This window comes from Bidens hawaiensis, unplaced genomic scaffold (assembly GCF_021521415.1).
Source record: "Bidens hawaiensis isolate Kalapana, Puna unplaced genomic scaffold, B.hawaiensis_p1.1 tig00017861_1, whole genome shotgun sequence".
In the NCBI taxonomy this organism is placed as follows: domain Eukaryota; kingdom Viridiplantae; phylum Streptophyta; class Magnoliopsida; order Asterales; family Asteraceae; genus Bidens; species Bidens hawaiensis.
In genome coordinates this window covers 419,283-436,611 of record NW_027492698.1, presented here as the reverse complement: position 1 = coordinate 436,611, position 17,329 = coordinate 419,283, and the positions used below count along the sequence as shown (strand labels likewise).

General features: G+C 35.1%; 1 pseudogene across 1 annotated transcript; it reads right to left on the bottom strand.

Annotated features, from left to right (window-relative positions):
- Positions 1 to 1,168: 1,168 nt before the first annotated feature.
- Positions 1,169 to 4,003, bottom strand: LOC143554872 (uncharacterized; annotated as a pseudogene). Its single transcript, XR_013139095.1, has 5 exons — positions 3,111 to 4,003; positions 2,515 to 2,699; positions 2,379 to 2,443; positions 2,104 to 2,314; positions 1,169 to 1,561 (listed from the first exon to the last, which is right to left on the bottom strand). The product of XR_013139095.1 is annotated as an uncharacterized LOC143554872 (transcript).
- Between the last annotated feature and the right edge of the window lie 13,326 nt (positions 4,004 to 17,329).

The following is a 17,329-nucleotide window of genomic DNA, read 5'->3' as shown; positions in this document are numbered from 1 at the left end:
CCAAAACTGTTTATTTCGGTGAACCAATGATTAATTGGATATATATTGATGATTTCGAGATCTTGTGATGTGATTACATGGATCGATTTCATGAAATATAAGTATTATTGTATTCTTGTACGTTAAGCAATTATTGTATTGCATCTTTCTCTACATTATAATGTGTTTAGTTAGACTTCAGTTTATCAGGAATAACAGAACCGTTGGTTAATTGTCTGTCTAGTGAGTTAGCGTTGATGTCCCACCAGTCAAGCCAGTGAGGTCAAAAGAAATTGCATTTGTAAAGTTAGACTCGCTACTAAAGAAAGAGCTCTTATTTGACATTATTTCCCTTTTGCGTGCGTATGGCATCGCCACTCCCTTTGGCAACATCCACTAATTTGAAAGCTATAGTTTGACCCAGACGTTTTTGGGATGCCACTAATAACTAACAAATGGCAAATGTATTTACCTGTTTGGATCCTATTTTAATGGGAACTTGATGAGTTGATCTAGATTCTTACGCTAGTAGTGTACACAGTATACTATGAGTGTAAATGAGTCGAGACATTTGTGTGCAACTCGAAATTCAATCTTCTAATTTTAAATTTAGTAGAGATTAGTTTTTTTTCTTGAACAGCAAATGTTACTCATACTATATATTACACCAATAAATCTACTCTTTTACGAGGTTTGAGCTTGTGACCTCGCCGCTAAGAGACAGACGCCTCTACCAAATGTGTTATCCCCACATTGACAAGTCGAGATTAAATGACCTCGAACCTGAATACTCAATTTGTTATGAATCTTGTTGGGCCTAAGCTAATAGGCCCAACTCAAGAGACCCATCAAGCAATGAACTGAAGATGTCTGCGTATCACCTGAATTAACTTGGTTGATTATTATTTTGTATTTTGGGAAGTAATCACTTCACATTTAATAAGTCTAACCCTGAGTTCCATATAAAATAGTACTTTATTAAGTATAAATGTATAATAAAGAGACTGTATAAAATGTTTTATGCATCTGAAGTCATGTTTTGACATGTATAATTCGGAGATGAGGATATGTGTTCATATAATTATACACTATAGTGCACACCACATGTTTATAATTATACAACATACGCAGATAACAACGCATACTATGCATTAGTATGCGTGTGGAAATGGTGATGGCGGAGACGATACTTGATAACAATAAATAATCTATAAACTTTAATTAAATGGATCATACACAATTGAGACTAAAAACTTACAAATTACATCAAAAGTTGCCTAGATTCTATAATTTTCTTTTTCTGTTCTATCATTCTGTCAATCTGTCGGTTCCCCTGCGCAGGGAGTTTGCAGGGCGGGGTTTCTGAAGGCGAAGCTACTGATCTTGCTAGAAACTGTATTTGATTTTGATCAGCAAAACAATATAAAGACTCCACACACTCTTCTAATGCAGACTCGGGCCGAACGGGCTTAAAATCCAACAGCTTTGCGTATTCAACTATTAAATGATACATATAATCATACACTCTATCAATATTCAAACTCTCCATAAAATCCTGCCCTGCTTTTCCTATTGCCTCCGCCTGTTGAAAATGACAACGGTCATATCGAAACAGAGGTTAAAACACGAGTAAATTGCATTTTTCATCCTTATTAAAACACGAGAAAATGACAACGGTCAGTTGAACTGTTCTATAACTATGGTAATTAGAAAGAACGTCCTTTATTTAAAAAGTTGTAAAATATTACGTCCGTTCCACTAACTGGTGTTAAAAATTCTATTTTACTTTTTTACAAACTGACTATTTTGCATTTACACCTAAAGGACAAAACGTGTAAAAAAATTTGTAAAAATTACACTTTTTTGTCTTATAAGTGTAAGAGCGAAAAACTAATTTTGTAAAAAGTTACGAGAATTCTAAGCACCAGTTAGTAGAAAGGACTAAACGTGTTACAATTTTCAAATAAAAGTCGTTCTTTGTAATTACCTTAGTTGACAAAACAAGCAATTTGTGGTAAATCTAAAGTACGAAAAGTGTAATTTACTCTAAAAACACCAAATAAGGTTATGTTTTGATTTGGTTTAGAAAGTGATTAATTGGTTATATGATATTAAATAACTCACTTCAGCTGGATGCACGTTTCCCCAATCAACTGCGGTTTTAATCGACTGACATATGCTGTCTGGAGAGATTGGTAAGTAATTCTTCTTTGGGAAAAGACCACGGCTGAAGAAATCATCGTATGTCGGGTTTATAATAAGCGTAACGCAACCGCATGACAGGATATATTTTAAGCTTACGGACCAAGCGTAACCCTCAGCATATATTTTATACCTACAATTAATAATCAGAATCAGATCATCATAAGTTGATAATCGGTTTGCTTGTTTTAACGTACCGATGATCGCATTGGGACGAGAGCTTTGACTGCTTAAACCCATCTAGTGCTTCCTGTGTCCAATTCTGTAACATATGTGAAAAGAAAGGTTAATGCAGATATAAATAAAAATATTATAAGATTCATATTAACGTACCTGACGCATGATTAACGCACCCCATTGTATCGTGTCGTTACATTGAAGCAATGCTTCTCTAATTGGAGAAACAACATCCGGATTGCCTTTCCAGTACGCGTACGGATGCTTTTTCTTCCAACTTTGCTTTTGTGAACCTTCTTTAATGCTTTGAAACTCTTCTTCCCATGGTCCAATGTTAGTCTCTGGCTTGGTCAAATATGGTCAATGTTAATAGCGGGAAAAAGTCAACCACAAAAACATCATAGATTATTATGACTTCAATGATTTTAAAAAGTGCGTTGACCAGTTAACCCGTATAAGAGTTTTTAAAGAAGCTAATATTTTGATTTCAAAGATAAAAAGTGTTAAAATAAATAGTTATAAATTTTTATTTTTATATATATATCAACTCTTTACTTCCAACAATTTTATTTTATTAGTTCTAATCACCCGTTCTCGAGCTAAATATATATAAACCCAAGTTTGTTAACCAGGAATGAGAGAAATATTCACAACACAAATTGCAAAAACGTTACATATAAATCGGAGTAATTAATTGTTTAAAATGTTACGAAGTCACTACGTATTACTCATGTTCGCAAACGAACATAAACCGGATTAAAATTATTACCAGCCCCAAAACGACCAATCCGGAAACGGGATATCATAATGATTCGCAGTGGTACAATACCGAAAAATAGGCACGGGTTTAACCGACTCATTCCTCTCAATGATCGGCTTATCCATACAATCAAACATCATATCCACATCCGGGATTCTCCCGGGATACCTCTTAAGCAGCTGCAATATCCCCCAAACCGTAAACATCGCCCGACTCTGCACACAATCATAATAATAATCCACATACAATTTCCCACCAACAATCACAACCCGAAACGACGCAAACTTCTTCACTTCCATCAAATGATCATATGAAACGCGGGTTTCGGCCCACGGCTCAAGATCATGATGTATCCACCTAAAAAAGCTAGGACACCGGTTAGATTCACCGGTGAATGTAAATTGTTCATTACGAGACTTAAATCCACAAGAGAAATACGAGCATTGGATGATCTTTGAAGCTCTGGCGATCTTGGTTTCGTTGTTGAATTGTTTTGCCGGGAAATCATGCCAAGGGGTTGGTTTTAGATTGTATCCGATGATGGTTTTGGTTTGGGTTGAGATGTTGTCCACCTGGTGTTCGACGAAATGCCTGAATGAGAAAAAAGTTATAAAAATGTGAAATTTAAATGGGAAAAGAGGTACCTCGAAGAGGAAGATGGCGGTGAGAAGGAGAATAATGAGAAGAACGGTGAAAAGTGGGATGGAATTAGGGTTTCGATTTGGTTTCCGGTGGAACAAGCCCATGGTTTGAGGATGATGATCAACATATTGCTGTGTGTGATTATTGTATGATTGATGTAAAAAGTAAAACACCACCAATTGGTGTTACCTGTCTCCTACTTCGAATGGTTGAATAATATTGTATGCCATATTTGGTCCCTATGGTTTTATGTTTTATAGATTTGTTATGTTGCGGTATCGCGGTATCGGGTCTGATTAGCTAAAACATACATATTCTCGTTTATCGAATTGGGTTTGAAAATGTTTTTATTATATATTATTTTTGTTGGTAATTAAGTAACCTACTAACCGGTTGATTTTAGTTTTTATGTTTCTATTTTACTGGTATAATAAAATTGTATATAATTAGGATAGTAAAAATCTAAAAATACATGTAGGGGGTGTTTGGCCTAGCTTTTTTAACAAAGCTTATAGTTTTTTAGCTTTTTTTTTTATAGAATAAGCTTAATTTGGTGTTTGGTTTAGTTTTTTTAACTTAGTCTTATAAGCTAATTTAAAGAAGCTTATTTAAAGATGATTTTTTAGCTTATTTAAAGAAACTTATTTGTTTAAGGGGGTAAATTACTCATTTGCTTTCAAATTGTGATGGATTAATAATATTGAAGTAGCTTATTACTATAACAAATTAAAAATGATGAATTTAACAACTTATTAAGATGTATAATCAACTTGTAGAATATAAGCTAATTCAAACACTTAAAAGAGCTTATAAAAATATATAAAATAAGCTATAAGCTTCAAAAAGATATAAGCATAAGCACAAAAATATAAGCTAAGCCAAACACCCCATAGCGTGGAATCGCAATTGTTAATTTTCAATGGTATAACGAGGAATTTAATATCCACAAGTTTATTCAATACTTGACGGTAAAAGTAAGACCATATGTAGCGGGCATTAAATGTTAATCAATTGCCATGTTATCAGGGGGTGGTAGCAAACACCAGCTAAGCACTCACAATGGTGGGTGTTTTGCTTGTCCGTAGCCAACTGGCCACCGCGGAGCTCAAGTGAAAGGAGAGGAGAGAGCAGAAAGTGGGTGAGAAGTCTGCTTTGCTGAGCAAGTGGGCAAACAATAGAGTGAGAGGAAGAAGAGAGAGAAAGAGAAAGAAAGAGGGAAATGAGGATGATGGGGTCGATGGTGGTGACTAGGGGTGGCAATCTTGACCTATGGGTTGAATGGGTTGTATCAAAATGTATAAGATGGGTCATAATGGGTCAAACTAAAAAAAGAAAATGATAGAAACGTGTCAAAACGGGTTGACATTTCTCGAGGGTTTTTTTTTATGAAACGAGAAAAACGGAGGAAACTTTTTGGTATTTTTACTTTTTAAGTTTTTGACTTATATTTTGAGTTATAATTTTTTAATTATTTTTTTGTATTTTTTGGTGAGGGGTTTTGAAATGAGTTTTGAAATCTCAACCCATTTTGACCCATTTAAAACCTCTCACCAAAAAATTCAAAAAAAATAATTAAAAAATTATAACTCGAATTATAAGTCAAAAACTTAAAAAGTAAAAATACCAAAAAGTTTCCTCCATTTTTCTCGTTCAAAAAAAAAACTTGAGAAATGTCAACCCGTTTTGACCCGTTTCAATCATTTTATTTTTTAGTTTGACCCATTCTGACCCATCTTATACATTTTGATACAACTCATTCAACTCATGGGTCAAGATTGCCACCCTTAGTGGTGACCTGGTTGTTCGGCTGTTGTGAGTGCTCTTGCACTCTTCAACGGTGAGGGTGTTAGCGCCAACACAATGGCGGCGTGAAGGGAATGGGAAATGGAGCCACATGTTTCTCTAACCAATCACATTTATTCATTAATTTGTTTTTTCTATAATAAAAGACATTATATATTAATTGTGTTGTTAGTTAAACCATTACGTGTTTATTATAAAAATGTTATTGAATGTCTTGCCGCCTACGTGTCAATGATGTAACTGTTGGATTCCAGTGGTGATCAGTCAACGGTTTAACCTTTAAACCCGGTTTTAATTATAAAGGTTTCATAGTTATTGCGTTGAACAAAGTCACAATCAAAAACCGATATCCACTCCCTCGTATCGATGATCTTTTCGATCAACTTCAAGGTGCTAGCTATTTTTCAAAAATCGATCTTCGTTCCGGCTATCACCAACTTAAAGTTCAAACCGAAGACATTCCAAAGACTGCTTTTCGAACAAGGTATGGACATTATGAGTTCACGGTTATGCCATTTGGACTTACTAATGCCCCAGCTGCATTCATGGACATGATGAACCGAATCTGTAAGCCTTACTTGGATAAATTTGTTATCGTCTTCATCGACGACATACTTATTTACTCTAAGTCCAAGGCCGATCATGAAATTCATCTTCGAACGTTGCTATAAATACTTAGGACCGAGAAGTTGTACGTCAAATTCTCAAAATGCGAGTTCTGGTTGCACGAGGTGAAATTTCTTGGTCACATCATTAACGTCAATAGTATTCAAGTGGACCCCGCTAAGATTGAAGCTATCTCTAAGTGGGAGGTCCCGAAGTCGCCAACCGAGATCCGAAGTTTCTTAGGTTTGGCTGGCTATTACCGTAGATTCATCGAGAATTTTCTCGAATCGCCATTCCCCTAACCTCATTAACTTGAAAGAACATCAAGTATGAATGGGAAACGAAGCAATAAGAGGCGTTCGATATACTTAAACAAAAGCTTACCCAAGCACCTATCTCGGCTTTGCCAGAAGGTACTGAAGATTTTGTAGTATTTAGTGACGCGTCTCACTCGGGTTTAGGATGCGTACTAATGCAACGAAAGAAAGTAATAGCTTACGCCTCTCGTCAATTGAAAGTACACGAAAAGAATTACACGACTCACGATCTAGAGTTAGGCGCCATAATCTTTGCACTTAAGATTTGGAGGCACTATCTCTACGGAGTACGATTCACCGTGTACACTGATCATAAGATTTTAAAACATATCTTTGATCAAAAAGAGCTCAACATGCGCCAACGGCGGTGGATGGAGACTCTTAACGACTATGATTGCGAGATTGTTTATCATGAAGGCAAAGCCAACGTCGTGGCCGATGCCTTGAGTCGCAAAGAACATGAGAAACCCAAAATGGTTCGAGCGTTGCGCCTAGAACTTCAAATTGATCTCATTGAGCAAATCAAGTCCGCTCAAGTTCAAGCAATCAATGAAAACCAAATCGCTGATGAAAAACGTAATGGCACCATTGACTCGTTAGTCAAATGTGACGATGGTATCCTTAGACTTGGTAATAGGATTTGGGTACCAATCATTGGAGGTTTGCATGAGAAAATTTTGAATGAAGCTCACAAATCTAAGTATATGATGCATCCCGGAAGTGATAAAATGTACCATAATCTCAAGGAGAATTATTGGTGGAATGGGATGAAAAGGGATGTCATTTCGCATGTTGCGAAATGTTTGACTTGTTTAAAAGTTAAGGCTGAACACCAAAAGCCTTCAGGATTGCTTCAGCAACCCGAACTTCCCATTTGGAAGTGGGAGTTAATCACTATGGACTTTATTACCAAACTCCCAAAGATGACTCGACAACACAATGCTATATGGGTAATTGTGGATCATTTAACTAAATCCGCACACTTCATACCCATCAATGAGTCGTACTCAATGGAAAAACTAGCGCGTATTTATGTGAACAACATTGTTGCTTTGCATGGAGTACCACTGTTTATTATATCTGATCGAGATATTCGTTTTACGTCTCATTTTTGGAAAAGCTTCCAACAAGCTCTTTGTACGAAATTGAACCTTAGCACCGCCTATCATCCACAAACCGATGGACAAAGCGAAATGACTATTCAAACTAACTTCGTTTTTGTACATGCCTCCGGATAAGCGATACCTCTTCGGTGCAGGAGCTTCGAGTTCCGGGACTACACGGGGGTGGCGATGAGTTAGGTAACTGTGGTTCCTTCCCATGAGCATGAGTCATCTGATCGGATAACGATGATGGTGGCGTTGACATCCTTACAGGTAAGCCGTGTATGCGCGCGTATGAGTGAAAGGGGTAAAGAGATAAGATAACAAAGACTACACAAACATATGCAGTGCGTATCATTATAACTAATGGGTCGTCACGGTTATAGTCTAGTATGCATGCAGCTTCTAGTTCGCTATAACCAATGGCTTTGATACTAATCTGTCACACCCTCAAAATCCACTAACGGAGTTTTACCGTCAGAGGGTGTGAACTAACAGGATCGGAATCATTAGTTATAATCAAACCATAAAAACGTTTAAATGAAAATAAGTGCGGAAGCGTAAAAACCAAAGACAAAAGTTACGTCACGCAGGACGACTTAAAAACCCAAGTAATAATAGTTAAAACATGTTTGCATATCAGAATGTTCAAAAACCATGCATGATCCTATACCGCGCGCCCGCCTCGGCTACCTGAGAATAACATACTAAAAGTGTCAACACGGGGTTGGTGAGTTCACAAGTTTATATAAAATAAAGCGTTTAGCGTTTGCGTTCAGCGTTTTGCGTTCAGCGTTTTGCGTTCAGCGTTTTGCGTTACCACATAGTGTTATGTCAATTATATATCTATAGGTAGCTAGCCTATAAAACAAGTATTACTAAGTGTTCGACACCGAAGCTGACTGTTTATCATTTGCCTTGCCACCAGGTCTATCCCGACCATGGTATGTGTTTAGCCAAGATTACACCCACTCGACCTCCAGTCGAGTTTAGCGTTGGGTGGGGTTTGTCAAACCCACTCGCTATTATCCAATATTAAACGGTTCGATGTGAATGAAGGACTTTAGTTAACGCGTTTGCCACTTAGTCTTTACAAGTGATATATAATCTATATTAACAAAATCTTAAATGCGTTTTCGGAGTATGTTATCTCCCCCAAGTGAAAAGCGTTTGAAAACAGTTTAAAAGGGGGTAAGTGAACTCACTGTTTGCGAAGAATTCCCAAAAATAAATCACCAAAGGATGCGCGTCACTAGAAAAACTCTCTCTAGCGTTCTAAAACAACAAAGAGATTTTTTTTCTAAGTGTCGGAACTATTATCGAGTCTCTAGACCCGGCACATAATACCTATGCACACAATGTGTTTCGTGTTTCGTTTGTGAATCGTGTGTGACTTTAACAAGTACATTTGTGATACATTACATGTGTGAGCAACTATTTACGTGTCATGTATTAATAATGTACATCACTAGCAATTACTCCCCGTGAGGGCAATTTGGTCAACACATAACAATTAACTAGCAATTATTCCCCGCAAGGGCAATTTGGTCAAAACACGACAATTAATTAGCAATCATTCCCCTCAAGGGCAATTTGGTCAAAACACAACAATTAATTAGCAATTACCATGTTTCATGCAACTTTTACAAAATTCAGCAACTAGTTTCTTAACGACAGAATTCTACTTGTAAAACTTGTCTATTCCACCGATCATAGCATCTAAATTAACTTACCAAAAATCATCACAAAAGCATATATGTGTTAGGTTTCCAGAACATATTTTGTTGTATTTTTATTCCATATATATTTCTCATAATGATCAATTTACCACAGCAAACTCATAACAGTCAAATTTATGCGCAACAGAAAGTTATTTGCAATTCCCGTTAAATGAAAAATCCAACAAATGCAAGACCACTTGGGTTAGGTTCCTAACTCAACAAGCAAACTTCCAGAAGTGGAACCAAACAAATTGGTCTCGTAGTTCATGAGATATAATATTTACAAAACAACCTAACAGCAGGTCTAACAACTCAGCTTTGCACAACGTTTTTGTAAAATCATAAAGGTTAACTTTTACACGTCCAAAAATTGCAAATTTATATTCTTTAGAAACTAGACTCAACCTAGTTTACTGTAGTATCAATTATCTCAACCAATTTTCACATTTACACCCCGTACAGTCAATTGAACATCAACAACACAATCTGTCCAGAAACTGTTTGCATCCAAACTCAACAAATTAACTATCTATGGACCATAATCCGTTCATATAACACTCTAGACACCATAACCACTATCCATGCATATCAATTACACCATACATACATGGTTAGGGTTTTATTCGATCTCAAAATCAAAGACACAACAATTAACATGCAATAGCACCAATACTAGCTATCAATTCAACAATCAATACATCTTTCAATCAAAACAAGACACATGAACACCATCATATATAAAAATCAGACCTAGGGTTTATAATTAACCCATTAAAACCGAAATTAAACATAGAGGATGCATAGGATAGTTGTTTATACCTTCCTAACACCTTAATCTTCAATCAAACTTGAACAATCTTGATTGTATGTGTGTGTATGAGGCCGATCGCAAGGGGGGGGGGGGGTCTGGAGGCTGCCGTCGGTTTGGGAGAGAAAGGAAGAGGAGAGTTAGAGTTTTAGGTTTATATTAATAATAATAATATAATACACTTTGGTCCCTTAACTTTCAAATGTTACTTTACTAGCTTAATTAACTAATTCTAGCACATTGAGTTAACGTTATATAACATGTTATCACATAACACATAAGTCTAACACATAACACATAAGTCTAACACATAATTTACTCGCCTCAATCATAGCATCTCAATTAATTTACCAAAAATCATCACAAAAGCATATATGTGTTAGGTTTCCAGAACATATTTTGTTGTATTTTTATTCCATATATATTTCTCATAATGATCAATTTACCACAGCAAACTCATAACAGTCAAATTTATGCGCAACAGAAAGTTATTTGCAATTACCGTTAAATGAAAAATCAAACAAATGCAAGACCACTTGGGTTAGGTTCCTAACTCAACAAGCCAACTTCCAGAAGTGGAACCAACCCAATTGGTCTCGTAGTTCATGAGATATAATATTTACAAAACAACCTAACAGCAGGTCTAACAACTCAGCTTTGCACAACGTTTTTGTAAAATCATAAAGGTTAACTTTTACACGTCCAAAAATTGCAAATTTATATTCTTTAGAAACTAGACTCAACCTAGTTTACTGTAGTATCAATTATCTCAACCAATTTTCACATTTACACCCCGTACAGTCAATTAAACATCAACAACACAATCTGTCCAGAAACTGTTTGCATCCAAACTCAACATATTAACTATCTATGGACCATAATCCGTTCATATAACACTCTAGACACCATAACCACTATCCATGCATATCAATTACACCATACATACATGGTTAGGGTTTTATTCGATCTCAAAATCAAAGACACAACAATTAACATGCAATAGCATCAATACTAGCTATCAATTCAACAATCAATACATCTTTCAATCAAAACAAGACACATGAACACCATCACATATAAAAATCAGACCTAGGGTTTATAATTAACCCATTAAAACCGAAATTAAACATAGAGGATGCATAGGATAGTTGTTTATACCTTCCTAGCACCTTAATCTTCAATCAAACTTGAACAATCTTGATTGTATGTGTGTGTATGAGGCCGATCGCAAGGGGGGGGGGGGGTCTGGAGGCTGCCGTCGGTTTGGGAGAGAAAGGAAGAGGAGAGTTAGGGTTTTAGGTTTATATTAATAATAATAATATAATACACTTTGGTCCCTTAACTTTCAAATGTTACTTTACTAGCTTAATTAACTAATTCTAGCACATTGAGTTAACGTTATATAACATGTTATCACATAACACATAAGTCTAACACATAATTATTGTTTTGACGTTTTTCGTTTATTCACTAATCGTTTGCGTCAACTCGTTTGCGTTTCGGTGCAATTCCCGAAAGACTACACATGTAGTAAGTGTTAAGCGTCATTTAAACCCTAGTTTAAATGTAATGAGATGTGCGTTATAGATTCAGTGATCTTTAAGTTTGAATTGACGGAGTTGAGTTAACGGAGTTAACCTGAAATTGACGATTGTCACATACAGGATAGCCATTTACCTAAAATTGAAGAGTGACCGGGGTGACTGAGTTCTTAACATGTCTGTCTTATGTACTTTATGGGAAGTGATATTACTATTCAGTTAACAGCTTTTTAGAAGCTTTAAAATATTTTCAAATGAAAATTGATCCAACCTTTGGAAAATGATAGATATATTGTTTCTGTGTGCCTAACGGGTGAAGTTATTAAGCTTAAAGGGCTCTAGAATAGTCATTGATTTGTATGGTAGCTTTCCATGATGCGTAAAAGTTAAAGTGATATAAACTAAATTTGCTAAACTTAATGTGGAGAGTCATTTTGAAGACATGTGCATGTCTCCAGATACATCTCTCCAAATGATAGACAGAAAAGCAATTACCCAGTCATACACGAGCCCGTTAATGTCTTGATCACCAAAAGTATTGTGCTATTATGTTTATTATTATAAAATATGGAAAAGATGAAAAAAAATGAAAAAAGATGAAAAAAAAAAGAAAAGATGAGAAAAAAAATAAAAAAAAAACTTATTACGAGTATGTATATAATTTGTGTTGTTAAAAAAAACTTGGTATTTCAAAAGCTTAAAGGGTCAAACTAGAACTACAGAGATGGGGGCACACAAGTAAGTCCTGTCATGTCTTGAATGAAATGCTTGTCAGTTTACTGGCACTAAGTCCAACGTTCAACCTTAAAGCTTAAATTTGCTTTTATATAAAAAATTTTGATCAAACACTAGGAGGTTGGAGTCAAATTGGGGTGATCTGGGGAAAGCCAAATATGCTTTGATAAGAGATAGGAGGCATCACAGGTCCATGAGTGATGTCTATCTAAGCTTTATGTCGAACTGAAGCTAATTCATATCACTGATACAATGAAAATCATGCTAAGTTCGTTATACCTGCTATCAACCTGTTTCTTTATGTCATAATAACACTGAACATGAATCTTTGTGAAATCACCCTAAACAATATGATTCCATGTTCGGATCTCTTCATAAAGGCGACATTTTTTTATCAAAAACTGAATTTTGATCCCAATTTTTAGCTAAATTACAAGAAAACCGGGTGATTAAATTTGTTTTATCTGGTGTTTTTGGTTTTATTTTATTTCATTTATTTTGTTTTTACTTCTTGATTACTCTTGTCGAAACAAATGTGTTAAGAAATTGTTTGGAAGTTTTCAGCTCATGAAATCTGATATCGGTTATTGTGTTATAGTTGGTTTTAGCTGGTATGATCTCATTTCAAGTCTTTTCAAGAAAATTTAAAAAAAAAACAGAAAAATAAAAATTACAAAATATGTTTGTCTTATTTTGTTTTATTTAATTGTTTTTCAAAAGTATTTTGGTTGATCTTTCTATCAAAGTTGATTGTTCTTTCAAGACTGATTTCTTGCAACGGAAGCATATGAAGTATCTGAGATTCAAATTGGATGATGCTATCAAAAAGGAGGAGATGGTAGAGTATTGGATGCAGATGCTGAAGTTGCTGATCATTGAAGTTGCTGATTATGTTCTAGTAAAGATTCTGAAGATCTTGAAAGCATCAGTCTAAGGGCAAGATTGTTGGGTCATAAATTGGTTAGACTGACGCATATCAAAAGGCCATGACATGATCAAGACTAAAGTAATGTAAACGAAGACAAGTTGAAGAACTACATTGGTGTAATACCGAAATCCCTATGAATTTCGGTTAGGCTGGTCTGAAGTGAAATAAACAAGAATAAAGCTACAAACCAAGGGGGAGATTGTTGGGTCCATATTTGATGGTTTGTACTTAGTTATATGTTTATTGGGTTTAGTATTGGGCTTGGGTTAAGGTTGTTATGTAAACCGAAAACACTAAGGTGTTCTCGGTGGGCTTTGGGCTTTACTTGGGCTTGGTTGTTAGTTTCCCTATAAATAGATCTTATTGTATAGGGTTTGAAGGTGGTTCACGAGAGCAGAGAGTGAGCAGAACTAGAGAAGTTGTTCGTTCTGATTATTATCAAGTATTGTAAGTGCTTAAGCACCCGACGTATTCAATAATATACATGTGTTTTGAAGCAACTTTGTGTTTGTTTACTTGTTATTTCTAGTGTTCTTTATTCATCGAGCATTGATATTTCGCACCAATACTCGTTTGGTTTATATCATATTGTAATGATCCAGATTCGAGACTTACAGATTATTATCGACCAACTGCATTAAGTTGGGATTATTAAAATCTAATTTGCCTTATATATTTAAGATTATTGTTATTATTATTATTATTATTATTATTATTATTGTTGACAAATAATTTGTGGTTTTTTTGGATTTGAAAAATTGATTGATGTAATTAGGACTGGGATTAGAGTTTTTAATTATTACTGAAATGATGTTGATGAAAAACCTTAATAGGTAACCGTTGAAATAATCAATGTGTCTAAATTAATCATTGTCAACTTTTCCTTACCAGTAAAACACTAAAATGCACTCATATGTACTCATTATGACTAATTTAAGTGTCATATCATTCTTCATGCCATGAAAATAGGGAAAATTCTGGACATAGTTCAAAATAAGAGAGATAAACTGAAAATAGTTCAAAGTAGGTTTCATTTTGAAAATAGTCCTCCCAAATCTATCTCCGACGTGAGATTGGGATTCGTGACGTGAGATTTGGGTATCCTATCAGAAACTGACACGTGTCCTTTCACAGATAAAGTTTCATTGAAATTTGACTTGGCCGATAGTTTTCAAGTGAAAATAGTTTTCTGAAAAACCATAGGTTTGTAATGAAAGTTGTCCGTCACGTGAAGTTTCAAAAAAGATGATTTTCGCGTTTTTTTGAAATGCATCTCCTCGGACGCATTCCAAATGAATTTCGTCTACTACGTGAAATTTCAAAAAAGATGGAAAAAAAACGATACTTTTTCAGTGAACTTAGTTTTGTTAGATGATTTTCAAAAAAATTTTAAAAAACGATAATTTCTCAACGAATTTAATCTCCTTGGATGATTTTTATAAAAATTTTAAAAATATTGCAAGTGTTAAGAATGTGATGGGTGGTGATGGATGATGGCGGTGCGTGGTGGTGGTGGATGATGGCGGTGGGCAGTGGTGGTTGATGATGGTGGTGGTGGTTGATGATGGCGGTGGGTGGTGGTGGTTATGATGACGGTGGGTGGTGGTGGTTGATGATAGCGGCGGGCGGTGGGTGGTGGTGGTTGATGATGGCGGTGGGTGGTGGTGGTGGATGATGGCGGTGGTGGTTGATGATGGCGGTGGGCGGTGGGTGGTGGTGGTTATGATGGCGGTGGGTGGTGAATGATGGCGGTGGGTGGATAAATTTACATTTTCTAATATATATTCTTTTTATGCAAAAACAGATAAGTTTCATCAAAAAAACCATCGAATTATAATACTTTGTAACAAAATCTATCTTTTTTGACAACACGTCTTTTTATGCAAAAACAGACGAAATTCATTTGGAATGCGTCCGAGGAGATGCATTTCAAAAAAACTCGAAAATCATCTTTTTTGAAACTTCACGTGACGGACAACTTTCATTACTAACCTATGGTTTTTCAGAAAACTATTTTCACCTGAAAACTATCGGCCAAGTCAAATTTCAATGAAACTTTATATGTGAAAGGACACGTGTCAGTTTCTGATAGGATACCCAAATCTCACATCACGAATCCCAATCTCACGTGAAAGATAGATTTGGAAGGACTATTTTCAGAATGGAACCTACTTTGGACTATTTTCAGTTTATCTCTCTTATTTTGGACTATGTCCAGAATTTTTCCCATAAAAATATCCATTATTCCATCATACTCTTTTTTTTTAATTTTATGAGTAATCTAATAAGCACAAGATCAATCACACAAAAATAAATAAAAATCATAGGTTCATGATTAAACCCGTTTGAATGCTTAAGCATATATAGCTATCATTCAACAAGGTTGGATTGCAACCTTTTATTTCGATACTTATTAATTTATTATAAATATTTGATTGGTGGAATGGCATATCAACCTACACCAACATGTCAAGAATAATAACCGTCTAACAATTAACACAACCAATAAAAGCACATAAATAAATACGAACTCATTTGTAATAATTTAGAAATACTGTATGTTGAATGTATATATCAACATCAGAGCTAAACAAATGACTAAACCGTAGTCCCGGTTATAATCACCAAGAAATGAACTAGCAGTTATAGAAATGAAAATTCAATCAATTGTTGTCGTCCTCTCAGAAAACCTTCTATCTACCATTGCACATTCACAAGTTACACCGCCGCGATAACCCTTCTCTAAATTACCGATCGACCTTTGTTTTAATTTCCTCGTGACCTCATTTGGCTGCCTTAACCATTAAGTAAAGCCTAAACTGATTATTCAAAATAAGCTAAGCCACAAAATGTATAAAGCCACGAGCCCATCACTTTAATATGGGTTGTTGTCCAATTTATATCCCCATGTTTTGTTGCGAGAACTGACCGCCAAAACAAAAGGTCAAAATACATTAGTCCTCTTAATTCTTATTATATATTTTCAGTGTAACTAATTGACTTTAGTTTGAAAATGGACTTCCAACATTTTCATGTTTTTTTTAACGGTGAGTTTCGCAGTTAAGATATATCATACTCCTTGGATGTAACAAATTATTTATTATCAATCCTGTTTTAACTGTTTTTAACGATAATGACCAAAATAACCCTTTTTGACAACCATATTCTACCAAAAATACCCAAAATGTCACTTTTTAAACTATCGAGTCCAACAAATTAAACTGACATCCGAGGGATCTATCTGACATCCTTTCGTTTTTAAATCAACCACATTTAGATACGTATACACTTAAACGGTCGGCCATGGATCTATGCCGTCGGACTTCATATTTATTATGCCGGGCCTCCTATCTATTCTGTTGGGCTTTATTTTCGTATGTAATATTATTTCGTTGGGCCCGATAGAATAGATGTGAAGCCTGACGGAATAGATCAATGGCTAACCGTTTAAGTGTATGCATGTCTAGATGTTGGGTCAAAAAACTGAAGGGTGTTAGATAGATTCATCGGATGTCATTTCTAATATGTTGAATCCAACAGTTTAGAAAGTGATCGTCTTGGGTATTTTTGGTTTAGAAGGATTGGTAAGGGATTGTTGTTGGTAAAGAGGGTCATTTTGGTCATTATCCCCTAATTTCATATTGTAACCTTTTAAAAAGTAAATACTAATTAAAAAAAACAACAGTTCATAAATAGTATATTTTATAGTTATGGACTATACCCAAATTTGCATTGCTCCTTACCTATCTATAGTTACAACTTACAAGTATGATCTCTTAATAGTATGTTACATTGTTAGTGATGATGCATGATTATCTCCTTACTTGAATGCAGATTTTAATATCTTTTATAATTTGTTTAAAACTCAAGATCTTTATTAAGTATAGATAAAGCTATTAAGTTTATGGTTCATTTGTTTAAGTTCACTGAAATAAAACATAGTTCTTAAAACTTCGATTCAATTTATCGTCTTTTGATTAATCATGAGTCTCTTAAGTCATTAATCG